This window comes from Canis aureus, chromosome 1 (genome assembly GCF_053574225.1).
Source record: "Canis aureus isolate CA01 chromosome 1, VMU_Caureus_v.1.0, whole genome shotgun sequence".
Taxonomy (NCBI): domain Eukaryota; kingdom Metazoa; phylum Chordata; class Mammalia; order Carnivora; family Canidae; genus Canis; species Canis aureus.
This window is the reverse complement of record NC_135611.1, coordinates 57003365-57020453: the sequence shown is the minus strand read 5'-3', so window position 1 is coordinate 57020453 and position 17089 is coordinate 57003365. Positions and strand designations below refer to the sequence as shown.

Here is a 17089-nt window from a genome sequence, read left to right as displayed (position 1 = left end):
AAAATTTCCCAGGCTGGTGAGACCTGTGTGGCTGGATGGAAAGGTCGCACAGGTGCCACAGGTGCCGAGCGTAGCAGGTGCAAACCCACGGAGGCGGAGCCCGGGGGCGACGTGGATGCTGCAGCCTCAGAAATGACGGGCACACCCGAAGGCTTTGGACTCGGCAGGAGCGGCTGCGGGGGAGACGGCAGCGGAGCAACCCCGTCAGGGTGCTGACAGCTGGCAGAGGTGGGATTCCGACGCGGAATCCCATGTCCGGGACAGTCACCCATCGATCTTCAGGATAGAGGAAAAGCCCTTTACATGAGCATGGTCTGAGCCTGGCTGTTGGCCCGCACCTTCTCTCAAGAAGCCAGTGGGTGCTGAGCTCCGGTCACGAAAGGTCAACCCAAGACTAAAATGCCTGAGAAGGACAAGGGGCTGCCCTGCAAGGAGTGGTGGGTGCCCAGGACGGATCCCGCAGCCCCCGTCCTCCCTCCCGCCCTCCCCAGGACACAACACTTGGCCAGAACTTTGGTTGGCTCGCCCAGGTGAGGAGACCCTGCCCTCGTCCACAGGCCATGCCCTGGACAGCCCAGGACATGTGCCGTGACCTACAGTTTGAGGGAGGCCAGCTTGTGTGGAGCACTGGCCTCCCCCACCACCCTGTGGGGTCCCTGGCCTGCTCTGAAGCAGCCTCGCCTGCAGCAAGGCTGTGAGGCCTGGCTCACTGTCATGTTCGGGGGGTCCTTGTGCGTCTCAGGGAAGCCGGGCATCTCCGGGGCCTCTGGTATGGGTGGTGACGTTCACACGCATGTAGCCGGAGTGTGCTGGCTGCCCAGGTACCCACGGCCATGCCTGACGTGCTCCCTGCACATACGAGTACATCCGAGGGTGTCTACATGCACCTTTATCCTCTCATTGTAGTCCACATGCGTGCACATCGCAGCTGGTACATTATAAAGAGGATGGTTAGGACACCGGTCCAGACAGCAGGGAGCCTCTGGGCAGGGGGGTGGAGGTTGCAATGGCAGAAGGACATCATTCCCATAAATCTGGGGAAGTTTAATGTATAATTGCTTACAAATAATACTGAAAATCCTCCTTGAAAAATCAGAAGTTCCAATCACAGATCTGCCCCCCACAAAGCCCCCGAATCTGTTTTTTTTTCTGTTCACTTAAAAGCACAGATAGATGGACAAATGCTTGGTCTCTCTGGCTCTATCTGAGCATTATTGTCTTTGATCCAAAATAAAAGGCGTCTATGAAGTAAGGTGCTGGTCTGTTTGTTGTAAACTGTCCTCTAAGTTCAACACAAGAATTTGTTTCTTTTTTTTTTTTTTTAAGATTTTATTTATTTATTCATGAGAGACACAGAGAGAGGCAGAGACACAGGCAGAGGGAGAAGCAGGCTCCATGCAGGGAGCCCCATGTGGGATTCGATCCCAGGACCCGGGGATCACGCCCTGGGATGAAGGGAGCTGCTCAACCGCTGAGCCCCCCAGGTGTCCCCAGAGAATTCGTTTCTTACGACAGCCCCGACGGGAGCGCAGCGGGACTTCTGTCCTGCAGTTAGAATTCCGTACTGCAGTTAGACGTTGACAACCGAGTGACGGCTTGTTAGCGATGCCTGCGGTGTAGCCGGACCACCTGTGATCATAAACGTGCGACAGATTGGACAGAGAACAACAGAAAACTCACCCCCGGGGTCCGGCATGTGCTACCTCTGCAGGCGATTACAGGAGAAAGTCTGACAGAAAAGGTGGGAGTGTGACAAGATTATTGCTTGAAATATTTAAGATCCGCGGAGTCGTGACCCCCGCGGGCAGCACGGGCCTCAGGTTTGTTGTGAGCCACGTTGAAGGTCATAGAGAAGCGCCCGAGACCCTCCGGATTCTGCAAACAGTTCAGATTAAACGCGAAGCCCCAGAAAATGTGACGTCAGGGCTGCGGCCAGGCCTTTCTTTGCTTAGTTTTCAAAGCGCGGCAATCCCAGGGAAACCGGACCCAAGTGCGGAGTAAGAAAGCTGTAGCGCGGGGTGACTGTCCTAACGATTATCCGAGTGTCACAGGCTTGATTCCCTAAAACAAGACTGTGCATCTGCACTTTTGCCAAAGGAGTCTGAGCCCCGACAGCCGGCTTCCCCTGGCCTTGAAGTGTGGATGTGGCGGGCGGTTCCCTCCATCCCCCACAGTCAGTCTCCTGGATGGGGGGCCGTGTCCTCCATGGTCCATCCCCCAGGAGGGAGGCTGTGTCCCCACGATCCACCCCCAGGCAGGAAGCTGTGTCTCCCACAGTCCGTGCCCTGGGTAGGAAGCTGTATCCCCCACGATCTGTCCCCCAGGCAGGAGGCTCTGTCCCCCATAGTCTGTCCCCTGGCTGGGAGGCCGTGTCCCCCACAGTCTGTCCCCTGGATGGGAGGCCGTGACCCCACGATCCATCCCCTGGGTGGGAGGCCGTGTCCCCACAGTTTGTCCCCCGGGTGGGAGGCCGTGTCCCCCACAGTCTGTCCCCCGGATGGGAGGCCGTGTCCCCCACAGTCTGTCCCCTGGGTGGGAGGCCATGTCCCCCACAGTTCTGTGTCCCCCACAGTCCCCTGGATGGGAGCTCTGCCCTGGCTCAGTGGGATTGCAGGTGAGATGGCGGTGATGCCTTCAGGGCTGTGCCCCGTGCCTCTCTGCACCCCCACCCCGTCCTCTCTTCCCCATGGACCTGGTCATCCCACAGGCCTCCAGCTCACAGCCACCCCCATTACTGGAACTGAGTCCAGATGAAGATCCAGGTGTGAAGGCGTTCCTTTGCCTCCTCTGAGGCGGGGTCGCCGCCCCGCTGTCCCCAGGGCCCAGGGTCGCTGCTGTCCTGCTGTCTTCAGGCCTGGGCAGGAGGTGAGGGACAGCAGGTCTTCCCAAGTAGCCAGCAGTCACTGCAGCCTGGATGCCTGCATCAAGGGTGATGTTCACGACGTTCGGTGCTGGCTTCGTGTGGAGGTGATGTCAGCGAACTGCAGGCTTTCCCGCCACCTGCTCTTGAGCTTTCTGGAGGATGTGTCTGTCAGCGAGCCACCCGCCAGCTCCATCATTGCTCCGCCACCCGCTTCCCTGTATAAGTGTGGCACTCAAATGCATGAAATCAGCACAAGGAAAGTGTGTAAACCAGTAGAGTCTTATTAAACTGAATACTTCTGTTTGGTTTGATTTCGTGGTTGGGCTCTCCGAGGCCTGACTGTGCTGAGGAGCCTCGTCCGGGAAGCGTGTGCATGCTGGGTGTGCCCTGCTGGAATCGTGTGGGGAGATTTCTCCAAGGATGGGATGAACATGCTTTCGAAAGAGGGATGGGACCCCAGGTTCAGGCTGGTTGACACGAGACAACTAGCACAGGACTGGTGTGATGGCTGATTCTTTGTGTCCATTGGCCAGGCCATGGCACCCAGCAGTTTGGTCAAATGCTTGTTGAGATGTCGCTGTGAAGGTACTTTTAGAGGATATTGAACATTTAAAACAGTGGACCTGGAGTGAAGCAGATGACCCCTCATGACGTGGTGGAGCAGTTGAAGGCCTGAAGAGAAAATCCTGAGTTCCCCTGAGGAAGAAGGGGCCTCCAGACTGTCCCGTGGACTTCTGTCTGAGTTTCCAGAGCTTGGACCACAGGTCGGCTCTTCCTGGGTGTTCAGCCTGCAGGTGCGCCTGGAGATCTTGAACTTGCCAGTTCTCACAATCCTTAAAGTAAATTGTGATCGATGATAGACAGACAGACAGGCCTCCTGTTGGTTTCGTTTCTCTGGGGAGCCCTGACTGTGCACTGGGTTGATGGTGAGCCCTCCGGGAGCGTCAGAGGGGACGGGGAGGGGGGCAGTGGGTTGGTGAGCACGTGGGTGCTGCTCTGTGGGGTCCTAGGACCATCACGTGCCTGGGAGCAGGAGGCTGAGGGCGCTGAGGGCTCCAGGTGAGCCAAGAGGGCAGGGCTGGGGGCGCGTGCCTGTGTAGACTGTAGACGGGGATCTCTGGGAAGACGGTGGAGGGCACGGCTGAGGGGGCGGCAGCGTAGCTGGCCAGCAGCGAGAGAGGAGGACGGAGCTGCGGTGCTGCCCCTGGGGGAAGGAGGGAGGGCAGGCGTTTTTGATTGAAAGGGAGAATCCTTTGTTTTTTTTTTGTTTTTTGTTTTTTTATTTATTTATTTTTTTTATTTTTTATTTTTTTTTATTGGTGTTCAATTTACTAACATACAGAATAACACCCAGTGCCCGTCACCCATTCACTCCCACCCCCCGCCTTCCTCCCCTTCTACCACCCCTAGTTCGTTTCCCAGAGTTAGCAGTCTTTACGTTCTGTCTCCCTTTCTGATATTTCCCACACATTTCTTCTCCCTTCCCTTATTTTCCCTTTCACTATTATTTATATTCCCCAAATGAATGAGAACATATAATGTTTGTCCTTCTCCGACTGACTTACTTCACTCAGCATAATACCCTCCAGTTCCATCCACGTTGAAGCAAATGGTGGGTATTTGTCATTTCTAATAGCTGAGTAATATTCCATTGTATACATAAACCACATCTTCTTTATCCACTCATCTTTCGTTGGACACCGAGGCTCCTTCCACAGTTTGGCTATCGTGGCCATTGCTGCTAGAAACATCGGGGTGCAGGTGTCCCGGCGTTTCATTGCATTTGTATCTTTGGGGTAAATCCCCAACAGTGCAATTGCTGGGTCGTAGGGCAGGTATATTTTTAACTGTTTGAGGAACCTCCACACAGTTTTCCAGAGTGGCTGCACCAGTTCACATTCCCACCAACAGTGTAAGAGGGTTCCCTTTTCTCCACATCCTCTCCAACATTTGTTGTTTCCTGCTTTGGAAAGAAAGACCAGGGAGAACCAGGGCTTGGGGTCGAGGAGCAGGTGAGCTACCCACAGACAGGGCCCCAGAGGAAGTGTGGCAGGGAGCCATGACCGTGAGCTCGGATCCACGCTCCGGGAGCGGGTATTCCTGGAACAAGACTGGCCGCATGGACAGAATTCTTGAACTAAAGCCAGGCTCCCTGCATGCAGTGAAGAACGAGAAGAAAATTCTAAGAAATGGTGATGTCCAAAAGGCATGATGTCTGCAAGAGATGAAGGCGTCTTGTGATCATGTCTTCTTGGAAGTTTTTAAGATTTTATTTTTGTTTAATTAATTTGTAGTGTATTGTTAGTTTCAGAGGTAGAGGTCAGCGACTTGTCAGTATGATAGAACACCCGGTGCTTATCCTGTCACGTGCCCTCCTTAAAGCCCATCCCCCAGTCACCCCATCTATCCATCCCCCTCCCCTACAGCGACCCTCAGTTTGTTTCCTAGAAGAGTCTCTTATGGTTTGTCTCCCTCTGATTTCATCTTACTTTATTTTTCCCTCCCCTCCCCCTATGATCCTCTATTTTGTTTATTAAATTCCACATATGACTGAGATCATATGGCATTTGTCTTTTTTTTTTTTTTTGTCGTTTTCTGACTTATTTTGCTCAGCATAATACCCTCTGGTTTCATCCATGTCATTGCAAATGACGAGATTTCTTTTTTTGTTTTCTGTTTTTTTTATTTTTATTTTTTATGGGAGTTTGATTTGCCGACATACAGCATAACACCCAGTGCTCATCCTGTCAAGTGCCCCCCTCAGTGCCCGTCACCCAGTCACCCCACCCCCCGCCCGCCTCCCCTTCCACCACCCCTTGTTGGTTTCCCAGAGTTAGGAGTCTTTCATATTATGTCACCTTCTCTGATATTTCCCACTCATTTTCCCTCCTTTCCCCTTTATTCCCTTTCACTATTTCTTATATTCCCCGTATGAGTGAAACCATATAAGAGAGAAACCCTTATCTGACTGACTTACTTCACTCAGCATAATACCCTCCAGTTCCATCCACATTGAGGCAAATGGTGGGTATTTGTCATTTCTAATGGCTGAGGAATATTCCATTGTATACATAGACCACAGCTTCTTTATCCATTCATCTTTTGATGGACACCGAGGCTCCTTCCACAGTTTGGCTATTGTGGACATTGCTGCTAGAAACATTGGGGTGCAGGTGTCCCAGCGTTTCACTGCATCTGAATCTTTGGGGTAAATCCCCAACAGTGCAATTGCTGGGTCGTAGGGCAGGTCTATTTTTAACTCTTTGAGGAACCTCCACACAGTTTTCCAGAGTGGCTGCACCAGTTCACATTCCCACCAACAGTGCAAGAGGGTTCCCCTTTCTCCACATCCTCTCCAACATTTGTTGTTTCCTGCCTTGTTCATTTTCCCCATTCTCACTGGTGTGAGGTGGGATCTCATTGTGGTTTTGATTTGTATTTCCTGATGGCAAGTGATGTGGAGCAAATGGCAAGACTTCATTCTTTTAGGTGGCTAAGCCATAGTCCATCACACACAGGCGCAGTCTTCTTTATCCATTCATCTGTCCCTGGACATCTCAGCCCCTTCCACAGTCTGGCTATAGTGGACCCCGCAGCTATAAACACTGGGGTGCAGGCACCCCTTCCAATCACTACATTTGTATCCTTTGTATAATTACCTAATGCAACTGCTGGGTCATAGGGTAGTTCATTTTCAACTTCTTGAGGAACCTCCATACTGTTGTCCAGTGGCTGCACCAGCTTGCATTTCCACCCACAGTACACGAGGGCTCCCCTTTTCCTGCATCCCCACCAGCATTTTAGTCATTCTGACTGGTATGAGGTGGTAACTCATTGTGGTTTTGGTTGTCTTTGTGGTCATTTTTGATGTGATGCAAAATAAATAATCTACGTGGAATTTAAAAAGGTAGAGATTGGGGATCCCTGGGTGGCTCAGCAATTTGGCACCTGCCTTCAGCCCGGGGCAGGGTCCTGGGGACCTGGGATCAAGTGCCACATCGGGCTTCCTGCATGGAGCCTGCTTCTCCCTCTGCCTGTGTCTCTACCTCTTTCGTTCTCTCTCTGTCTCTGTCTCTCATGAATGAATAAATAAAAAAAAATCTTCAAAAAAAATAAAAAGGTAGAGATGAATTGATCGTGTATATTGTGAACTCCCAAAAAGATGTTGTGATATCTCCCTGCGATTTCCTTTCCCAAAGCATTTTTCTGATAAATACTATTAGAGAAAAAGGAGAGAAATGAAAACAAGCCATTATTTTAAAGCACATTCATAATTCCCAAAAAGATGGCCCTAGAACACACTAAGGGCTCTTCACACATTTATCTCATTCCTCATGAGCAGAAGGGCCCAGTAGTGGAGACGGCCTGATTCTGATTTAATGAACTGGACGATCCCCTGCTCGATCTGGAATGTGCACTGTGATCAGCGCAGGGGCTTTGTCATGAAATTAACTGTCTGCTCAGATTTTCCTCACCAGAGATCCAGACCATTCCTTTGACAACAAAGCTCCCCGGGAACTTGGAGAGAAAAGGAAAATAAAGTTCAGAGGCACAGTTTGGTATAAATTCTGGAGCTGGGTGATGGCGATGATGCGTCGCCTCTGGAATGTCACAGGCCTCCCTGGTCATGCTCTCTTGGCGGGAGGTGGGGTTGTTTATGCCAGGCGAGAGAAGTCACTTGAACTCGTGTCCTTTGATCAAACATTATTTTATGAGCCCTGCATAAATCACTCCTTTAACGGTGGCATCCCGGGCACGGAGACTGTCTGCCTGTCCAGGGATCTGGCGAGCGTGCAGCGCTGCCTTTTGTAGTGAGGGCTCTGCCTCCAATCCCTTTGGCCCAACCTTCTGAAACGCTTTGCTTTTCAACCCGGTTTGACGGTATCTTTAGATGAACATCCCCCTGTGCTTGGTCAACCGGGAGCCTGAGAAGCCAGGGAACCGAGCCTGCCTCCCGAGGCTTCCGTACATCTTCGTCAGGTCACATTTGGCCAGGTTCTTGCAGAAATTCTGTTTGTTCCCTCTTGACCTTCAGGAAGCAAATATGTCTTAGGAGCAGATGAAAAGCACTAACAAATAACTCAACAAAGGAGAAACTGGGCTTCCTTGGAATGCAAAGGACAATATCAGCAGGACGTGCTCGTCTGCGTCCACGTGAAGAACCCCGCAGGTGAGTCAGTTAGAAGCGGGGCCTGAGATTTCGGAGGAGACCACAAAGCAGGATGCCAGCGAGCCACTGGGTGGGCGAAGGTGGGTCAAGAGCAGGACTTGCCACCAGGAGGTGAATTATATCATGAGGACAGAGAACTGTGTCCTCACCAGAACCACCTAAGACCAAAGACTTGGAAACACTGCTTTTGGTGATGACGTGGAAATGAGGACCCATGTCCGTCCTGGAGGAAATACCAGGGGGTTCAGTCACTTCAGGGCCATCTTCAGTCATGTTTGTCACCAGACCAAATGGTCCTACTTCTAGGTCTACCTACGAGGAGAGAGTGGACAAGCCCCACATGAGACAGGGACACTTACGAGGAGGGAGTGGACGAACCTGCCAGGAGATGCAGATGAGAGCATGCACGGCCCCTTCATTCATGAGCGACTCAAACAGCTACCAACCTGAATGTCCAGACCCAGGGGACGGACACGTGCACTGTGGCCTCGTCAAGCAGTGGACATGTGTAGCGTGATAACCACTGGAGCCACGGATGCCTACCTAGAGTGGTGAATCCGGCAGGTGTGCATGGTGTGAGAGACCAGGCATGGTGCTCAGGGTGTGTAGGTCTGTTCTGATGAAATCAGAGCCGTGGCGCTTTCTGGAGGGCGTAAAGGCCAGGAAGAGCAAAGGGAACCTGTGTACATGGATGCAGTGTTCAAACTTACACTAGACACAGTGGGCAGCCGGGTGAGTGGTTTCTGGTGTGCATACAATGTGTGTGGTAGTGAGATCCTAGGAGGTCCAAGTCGGTCACTTCATGTAATCCAGGCAAAAACCCCTCTGCGCCTCAGTGTCCCCACCTGTTAGGGGTAGTAGCAGTGTGTGCCCGATGTGCTACCACCAGACTGGGCGTTTTCATTTTGTCTCAATATCCTATTTGTGCTTTTTTAAATGTTTGTTTTCTATTTTTCCTCCATTTTTCTGTGGGAAGTTTTTTTTTTTTTCGTAAGAGCTCTTTACATACGAGGGGTGTTAGTCTGCTGACACGTAGTGCAAGAATTTTTGCTCGTCCTTTCTTTAACGCTTATCCGCATGGATTCTGATTGCCCCCTACTCTGACATCGAGCTGGCAAAGGTCACTGGGGATCTCCTAGGTGCCAAACCCTACGAGTCTTTCTCAGACTTGAATTCGTCCCTGTGCTACTGGGCCTGCTCTGGCCTGTCCATCTCCGGTCCTTTCCTGCCTGGTCTGCAGGATGGCACTGTCTTCCTGCCCAGGTTGTTCCTCACGCTCACCTGGACGCTCCTCCTCCCCGAACCTCATTGGCTGCTTCAAATGAACTATTGTTTCTAAGTCTACAACATTCCCAAGCACAACATCCCATGGCGCAAAGGCTTCGAGGCAGGCATGCACCAGGACGTGGTGGCCCTGTCCTCAGAGCGGCTACGGAGGCGGAAGCCCTGGGTTCCCACAGGCCTGATGTCTTATGAGATCATGAGGGGGTGTCCTCAGGTCACTGCTGGGCCTGTTCTGGTCCTTGGTGGGTCCTCATCCTGGGGAGGGAGAGCGCTGATGGGTGGGTTGACCCCATCCTCTCCTGGAGGGGTCAGGGGTCTCCCCCACACCCGCCCCATCCTGTCCTAGAGGGCACAGGGTCTCATCACCCTGGCCTGCCCCATCTTCTCCTGGAGGGCTAGGAGTCTCCCCCCCTCCCACCCGCACCATCCTGTCCTGGAGGACACAGGGTCTCGGCCCCCCACCCGCCCCATCCTTTCCTGGAGGGGTCAGAGGTCTCGCCCTCCTGCTAGTCTCAGCCTCTCCTGGAGGGGTCACAGGTCTCGCTCCCCCACCGCCCCTGCACATGGGCTTGTGTTCGCAGACCGCAGCCTTGAGCAGCCGAGGACCAGAGAGCGCCCCTGCAGCCCTGCACCTGCTCTCCTGAGATGGGGGGGGGGAGCAGGGGGCGGGGGATGGGTCCTGGGGGTTCCCACAGGGCCTCCGGGGGCTGCCATCCACACGGCCTGGACCGCAGTCCTCGGCCCCATTAATGTCTGCTTGACATGGGCTGCGAGTAGATGTGCGCTCGCCCACTGGACGCTGCGCTCGTCGTCCCGCGGGGGCTTCCTCATCCAGGCTCCTGAGGGGGATCATCTCTCCAGCATCTCGTGCTCCCTGTGCTCTGAGGGTGCAGCCATGCAGACAGAGAGAGAGAGACGGGGACAGCTAGAGAGACAGAGAGAGATAGAGATAGTGAGAGATAGAGAGAGATAGAGGGAGAGATAGAGATAGTGAGAGATAGAGAGACAGTGAGAGATAGTGAAAGAGACAGAGACAGTGAGAGATAGAGAGACATAGTGAGAGACAGAGATAGTGAGAAATAGAGAGGGAGAGATAGAGACCGTGAGAGAGAGACAGAGGGAGACAGTGAGAGATTGAGACAGAGAGTGACAGATAGAGAGGCACTGAGAGATGGAGACAGAGACAGAGAGACAAAGACAGGGAGACATATAGACAGATAGAGAGACAGAGACACAGATACAGAGTCGCAGAGATAGGGAGAGATAGAAAAAGAGACAGAGACAGAGATGGGGGCAGAGCTGTCTTTGCCACTGGACGGGTGACCGGGTTTGCTGAGTGTGGCCCCGGGCCAGCGGCAGCAGTGCTGCTCGTCAGGTGCTGCCTTGTGCGGGGCGGTAGGCACCTGCTGCACGGGAGGTGGGCGTCTGGGATGTTGTGTGCAGAGGGAGCCCCCCGGGGTCTGGGGTGCACGCTGGGGCCTGAGAACCCCCGGGTGAGGAGCTAAGGTCTGAGGCGTGAGGGGCTGATGACATAGCTTGGGGCTCAGAGGAGCCTGTAGGTCTCCTTTCCCCGAGACGTGGCCCGAGGGCAGGCGTTGTCCCCTGGAGGCTCCGGAGGTGACGTCCTGAGCCCACAAAATGGTTCTGGTAGGTCCTGTGAGGCCGCTTTACAGCAGGAAGAGCCATGTGACCTCAAGCGTCATCGTGGCTCTGCGCGTCCTGGCTGTGGGGACCTGGGGGTCCGGCGGGGCCCTCGGTGCTCTGCCAACTCTGCAGCGCCGTGTCGCCCTGGCCTCCGCGTGTGGGTGCCTCCCAGCGGTCCCTGCACACCCGCGCGGCCTTCGCTTCCCTAATCTGTTTCTGAATAACTGAATTTCCTTGATAGTGAGTTTCAAATTTGCCGTGTAGGTATAATAATCAGGGTTCTTCCTTAAGAAAGCTGTAAAGTGGGCGCCTGGGGGGCTCCGTTGGTGAAGCGTCCGCTCAGGTCATGATCTCAGGGTCCTGGGGTCGAGCCCCACGTCCGGCTCCCTGCTCAGCGGGAAGTCTCCTTCTCCTTTTCCCTTTGCCCCTGCTGGTGCTCACTTTCTCTCTCTCAAATAACTATGTAAATAAAATCTTAAAAAAAAAAAGAATGCTGAAAAGTAGCTAATTTTTAATAAAAGATGCTAAATGTTTTGTTAGGCTTTGGGGCATTTGCCATCCTGTAGGAGCAGATTAAGGGGATTTTCCATAGACACCATGATTTCTTAAGAGCAAGGGTGGACATTGGGTAGAGTTTGGGAGAACGAGAAACTGGACTGGGTGTCACCGTCACACCCCAGGATTGGTGGTGCGCTCCAGGAGTCACATTCCCACATCCGTCCTCGTTAAGGACAGGCTGAGAAGAGTCTTTCTGGTGACAACAGAGTTGGGAACATCTGGGGTGCTCCCTCCTGAGAGATCATGAGGTGGCCAAGTGTCCACACAAAGATTTGCTCTGGGCTTGGAGGGCAGCCGAGGGGTGGGGCGTCCCTTCCTGCCAGGGTCCCCCAAGTCCTCCCGTCTGCTTAATGCCAGTCCGTGCTCCCTCTGCTCCCAGCTTCCCCGGCTCACTCTGAGCCCCTCATCATAGCACCCAAGGCTGGGGTCCTCTCCGGTTCCCTGGGGGTGGGGGGTCCCTTGTCTTCCTGGCTGCACAGTCAGAACCTCCCGCAGCCCCAGGCCAGAGCTGTCTATGTCGCCTGCATTGCACACCTGGGGAAACTGAGGCTCGTGGAGGCTGAGTGTCTTGTCTTGGCTTCCACACGGGGAAGGACAGAGGGGGGCCTGGGGCTGGGAAGCCATCTGCTCCATTTCCTTGTGTTGTCCCACTGGCTGGTTGGAAGCCAGTGTGACAGGGGCGGGTGTCTGCCGCCATGGTGGGGTGGGGGGCAGTGCAGCACCTGCCACGCAGGGAGTGTGGCTCAGCATCACGGCTATAGCGATGCGAGGAAAATGTGTGATGTTTTCAAACATTTCCCCTGGTGGCACATTTCCTCGAAGCAAACCAGCAGGTGATTTTAGTGAGGAATCTCCAGCTTACTGGCTGCTAACGTTCACTGCAAACAGAACTGGAATAAAGACGGTGGTCGTCCTGCCACGGCCTGCCAGGGCGTGATGTCGCCAGGCCCAGCCCGGCACAGTGAGACACGGCGGGACGGCCTGACACCGGGTGACATAGTGGGACATTGGTAGCACCTGCCAGTTCAAACAGCTGCATTCACCAGAACGTTGGGGTTCCAGAAGCCATTTTTGGGGAGTATACATTGGATTCCCAGTAAGTGTTAGGCGCAGAATTTTTGGCGTCCACACAGAAAAAACATTTGCTACGTGGAAAATCCACTCCGCCTTTGTTAGCATCTGCCCCCCCAGCCCATTCCTCCTCCTCAACCCTCTTCCTGCTGGTCGTCGGGTTCCTTTCCCAGCAGATAAAAATAGCAAAGTGAACTTAGCACTTTCAAGCCCTGTAAAGAAATCAAACCAGAGGTGAGAGGACAAGACGTCCGGACATAAAGTGGGCGCTTGCATTTCCCTCTTTGTTTGATTCCAGGTCAGAGCTTTGTCCAAGCACCATGGAAAGTTTAATAATTTGGAAAGCACATTTTCCTACAGCAAACGGGTTTTTCTTTTAGAGGGATCCATTTACACTCGAGCTAGGAACTGCGGATTTTAGTCTTGCTCTATCCCTGTGATGTCTTTGGCCGCGCTGGTATTTATTTAAGGCGAGTGGAACGTGCCCACGCTGCTGAACGAGAGAGTCTGTGTGTGATTCTGGGTGCAGACGGGCTTGATTGGTTCCGTTCTTTGTGCTGTCAGATTTCTTATGATCTGCCAATAGCACGTCTCTCTGATGATGCTGAAGGTTGTGAAACACTGAATTGATGGGATGAGCACTGGGTGTTATGCTATATGTTGGCAAATTGAACTCCGATAATATATATATATATATATATATATATATATATATATATATGTATATATATATATATATAATTTTATATATATATATAAAATGTTTCAAAAAAAAAGAAAGAAAGAAAGAAACACCAAATTGCTTGAGTCTCCCACCATCAGCCGAGGCCTCTGTTAGCCAATCCTGGAGAAACCGCCTCTGGTTTGTTTCTGTTCCTATCCTGAGCTGCCTTCTTCTTTCCTCCCACTGGGTGCACAGAAATATATATTTGGCCCCAATTTTTATTTTTTTGCAGACTGCAATGACTCGAGAGTTAAACATGCTCACCTGACTGCAGCTACTTTTACTTCTGGTGACAACAGAGATTGTCACTCTTCGGACCCCTCCTCAGAGAGCAGAGTAATCTGGTCTATAGTTTGTTGTTACCTTGCCGGGACCAAGGACACATTCTCTTCTCCATCCGGCGACGTCTGCGAGTCTGACTCCTAGCGGGTGTGCCATCAGCTGAGCTTCTGTTTCCCTACGGCAGTAACGAGAGCAAGAGTGAAGTTATGTTCTTATTACCTTAAAACCGATTTTTGAGGTTCCATTTAGTCTCCTGTGACCCATCGTGGTGAACTTTCCGGGGTCTCTCTGATGAGCAGTCTGTTTTTAGGGACTGTCACTTATCACTCGAACGGTTACTCTGAACTTTCTTTTCTTTGTTGGCCTAATTTGGCCTGGTTGTACTTGGTTGAGAATATTATTTGAAATGCAAGTACTTTGCCAAAGAAAGGCCTTCATCCACTCGTTCCCTCTCCTTGTCCCTGTCAAAACCAAACTGTGGGTGGGTAGATGCTATTGTTAAATAACATGAAATAATCTTTCGCAGCTAAACCAGCAGTAACGATTTATTCTTCAGTATTTTCAAAGATGACATTGTTTTTCGAATGACTCACATGAAGTTATACATGCGTTTAATAGAACGTTAGTGTAGACCTCCCCACTCCATCCCCAGGGAACTTCTAGGGAGGAGGTGAATGGAAACAGGTTCTTGTTGGCCAGGTCTCCATGGCTTTCATGTGGTTCAAAGGCTGCACGATTTCCTGTTCCTGTTGTGAGTTAAATATTCCAAACTCTGTGCCTATAATCCAGATACCAAACTCTAACCAACAATATTTACGATAATGAACTTTCTGGTGCCAACACCAATCCCATAATGTTTGAGAGACGTATGGAAGCTGCTGTCAGCTCCAACCACACAGCATCCATGTCCTCAGACCCCCGCCATGTGCCAAGCAACACACCAGTTTCCATCTTTCAAATTTATTTTTAAAAAAGTTTTATTTTACTTTTTAAAAAGATTTTATTTATTTATTCATGAAAGGCAGAGACACAGGCAGAGGGAGAAGCAGGCTCCATACAGGGAGCCCGACACGGGACTCAATCCTGAGGCTCCAGGGTCACGCCCTGGGCTGAAGGTGGCGCTAAACAGCTGAGCCACCCAGGCTGCCCTATTTTACTTTTTTCTTTATTTTTTTTTTTTTTCCATCATGATGCAGAGACTCTTTCATTCCTATCTCCTGTCTACCCCATTCTCCCACCACCTCTCCTCTGGTGACCAGCAGTGTGTTCTGGTTAGTTAAAAGTCTGATTCTTGGTTTGTCTCTCTCTCTCTCTCCCTTTTTTGCTTTGCTCATTTGTTTTGTTTCTTAAATTCTACATATGAGTGAAATCATATGGTATTTGTCTTTCTCTGACTGACTTATTTCACTCAGCATAATACTCTCTAGGTCTATCCATGTTGTTGAAAATGACAAGATTTCATTCATTTTGATGACTGGGTAATATTCCATTGTATATACACATCACATCTTATTTACCCATTCGTCTGTTGAAGGACACCTGAGCTCTTCCCATAGTTGGGCTCTTGTGGATAATGCTGCTCTAAACACCAGGGTGCATGTCTCCTTTTGAATTAGTGTTTTCATATTTTTTGTGTAAATATCCAGTAGTGTGATTGCTGAGTTGTAGGGTAGCTCTATTTTTTATCTTTTTGAGGACCCTCCATACTGTTCCCCAGAGTGACTGCACCAGCTTGCACTAACAGTGCAGGAGGGTTCCCCTTTCTCCACATCCTCTTCAACATTTGTTGTTCCCTGTCTTGTTAATTTTCCCCATTCTCACTGGTGTGAGGTGGTATCTCATTGTGGTTTTGATTTGTATTTCCCTGATGGCAAGAGACAAGAATCCATCAAAATCCTAGAGGAGAACACAGGAAACACCCTTTTTGAACTTGGCCACAGCAACTTCTTGCAAGATACATCCGTGAAGGCAAAAGAAACAAAAGAAAAAATGAACTATTGGGACTTCATCAAGATAAGAAGCTTCTGCACAGCAAAGGATACAGTCAACAAAACTGAAAGACAACCTACAGAATGGGAGAAGATATTTGCAAATGACATATCAGATAAAGGGCTAGTTTCCAAGATCTATAAAGAACTTACTAAACTCAACAGCAAAGCAACAAACAATCCAATCATGAAATGGGCAAAAGACATGAACAGAAATTTCATCGAAGAAGACATACACATGGCCAAGAAGCACATGAGAAAATGCTCCTTAATACCCTTTAAATGCCTGGAAAAAATCACAATTAAAAAGAAGACATTGCCATTTAGCATGTTCCCTTCCTCACCATTCTGTGGAAGGAACCCGGCGGGCACTGCTCGGTGCGTCGTGAGGCCACGGGTGGGATGCTGTTCTGTGCTTTACTCAGGGATTACTTCATTGCAAGGAAAAGAAACACATTCTCTAGCTATTTTAAGAAGAGTTAGATTTTGGAAATAAAGAGTCAGATGTATGTTGCAGGCACCCGGAGCAGGGACCTCGCTGCTTGTCGTTGATACGGGAGAGCTGGGTTCTTGTCTTCCGGAGTCAAAGCATGAATCTGGCGGACAAAGGACAGTGAGGAAATCGATGGAAGTGTATTAAGCAGAGATACAGAGAGAGCCCCCAGGAGTGAGAGGGCCCCGACAGGGTTGCCACTGAGGGCTTCTGGGCTGGCCTTTTATGGAGAACCTAGTCAGGGAGCCCACGGCCTTGAGATTCTTGTGCCATCTTGGTGCGAGCAGGGACTATGGGTCACATCTTCAGGACATGTTTCTTTGTAGTCTGGTGAGTTTCTGCGACTACTTAGTTGCCATTAAAGGGAGATGCTCCCTAACATTTTGGGACTAGGGAGCCAGGCTTATTTTTTCTGTTTTTACTGTCTTATCTCTGTTTTCTTGGGATGGCTAGGAGCCTGACTCTGGGGCCTTTTGGTGCCCTTGGGGTTTATGGGAGCCCACAGACTCCTGGGAGCCTGACTCTGGGCCTTTCCCTTCTCTTTCCCTGCCGAGCCCTGTCTGCCCCTAACTCTTTCCTACATCATCATGAGGCTTAGATCCAGGGACCAAGAAGCTGTGGGACAAGGAGACCCCTCCTCTCGGCCTGCTCCGCTGGTTCTCTCACAGACTCACCCTGCGTTCTCAGGACTCGGCCCACGCAGGCCTGGCAGACCGTAGCTCTGCCTTTGTCATCTTGTTCCGTCTCCACGACCTGACCTGCGGGGCCTGGGCCAACGGCGAACCCCCAGGGGCTGGTGCTGTGGCCGCCTGAGTGAGAACTGCGGCCGGCCCGTGGGCAGGGCTCTGGGGGGCAGGGTCCAAGTGCACCTGCCACCCTGGGCCTCCCCTCGCTCTGTTCCTCTTTTAGGAGGTGGTATTTATTCACTGACTCTATGTTCTACCAAATAGATGAAATGACTCAGAGTTCTTGGTGAGATTTATTCACATGCTCATTTAATTTTTCAACAGTA

At 51.3% G+C, this 17089-nt stretch overlaps 1 long non-coding RNA gene across 1 annotated transcript; it reads right to left on the bottom strand.

Moving 5' to 3' along the window:
* Window positions 1-1355: 1355 nt before the first annotated feature.
* On the bottom strand, window positions 1356-16112 carry LOC144285619 (uncharacterized). Its single transcript, XR_013353877.1, has 3 exons — window positions 15929-16112; window positions 13678-13771; window positions 1356-1629 (listed from the first exon to the last, which is right to left on the bottom strand). It is a non-coding gene; the product is annotated as an uncharacterized LOC144285619 (long non-coding RNA).
* Between the last annotated feature and the right edge of the window lie 977 nt (window positions 16113-17089).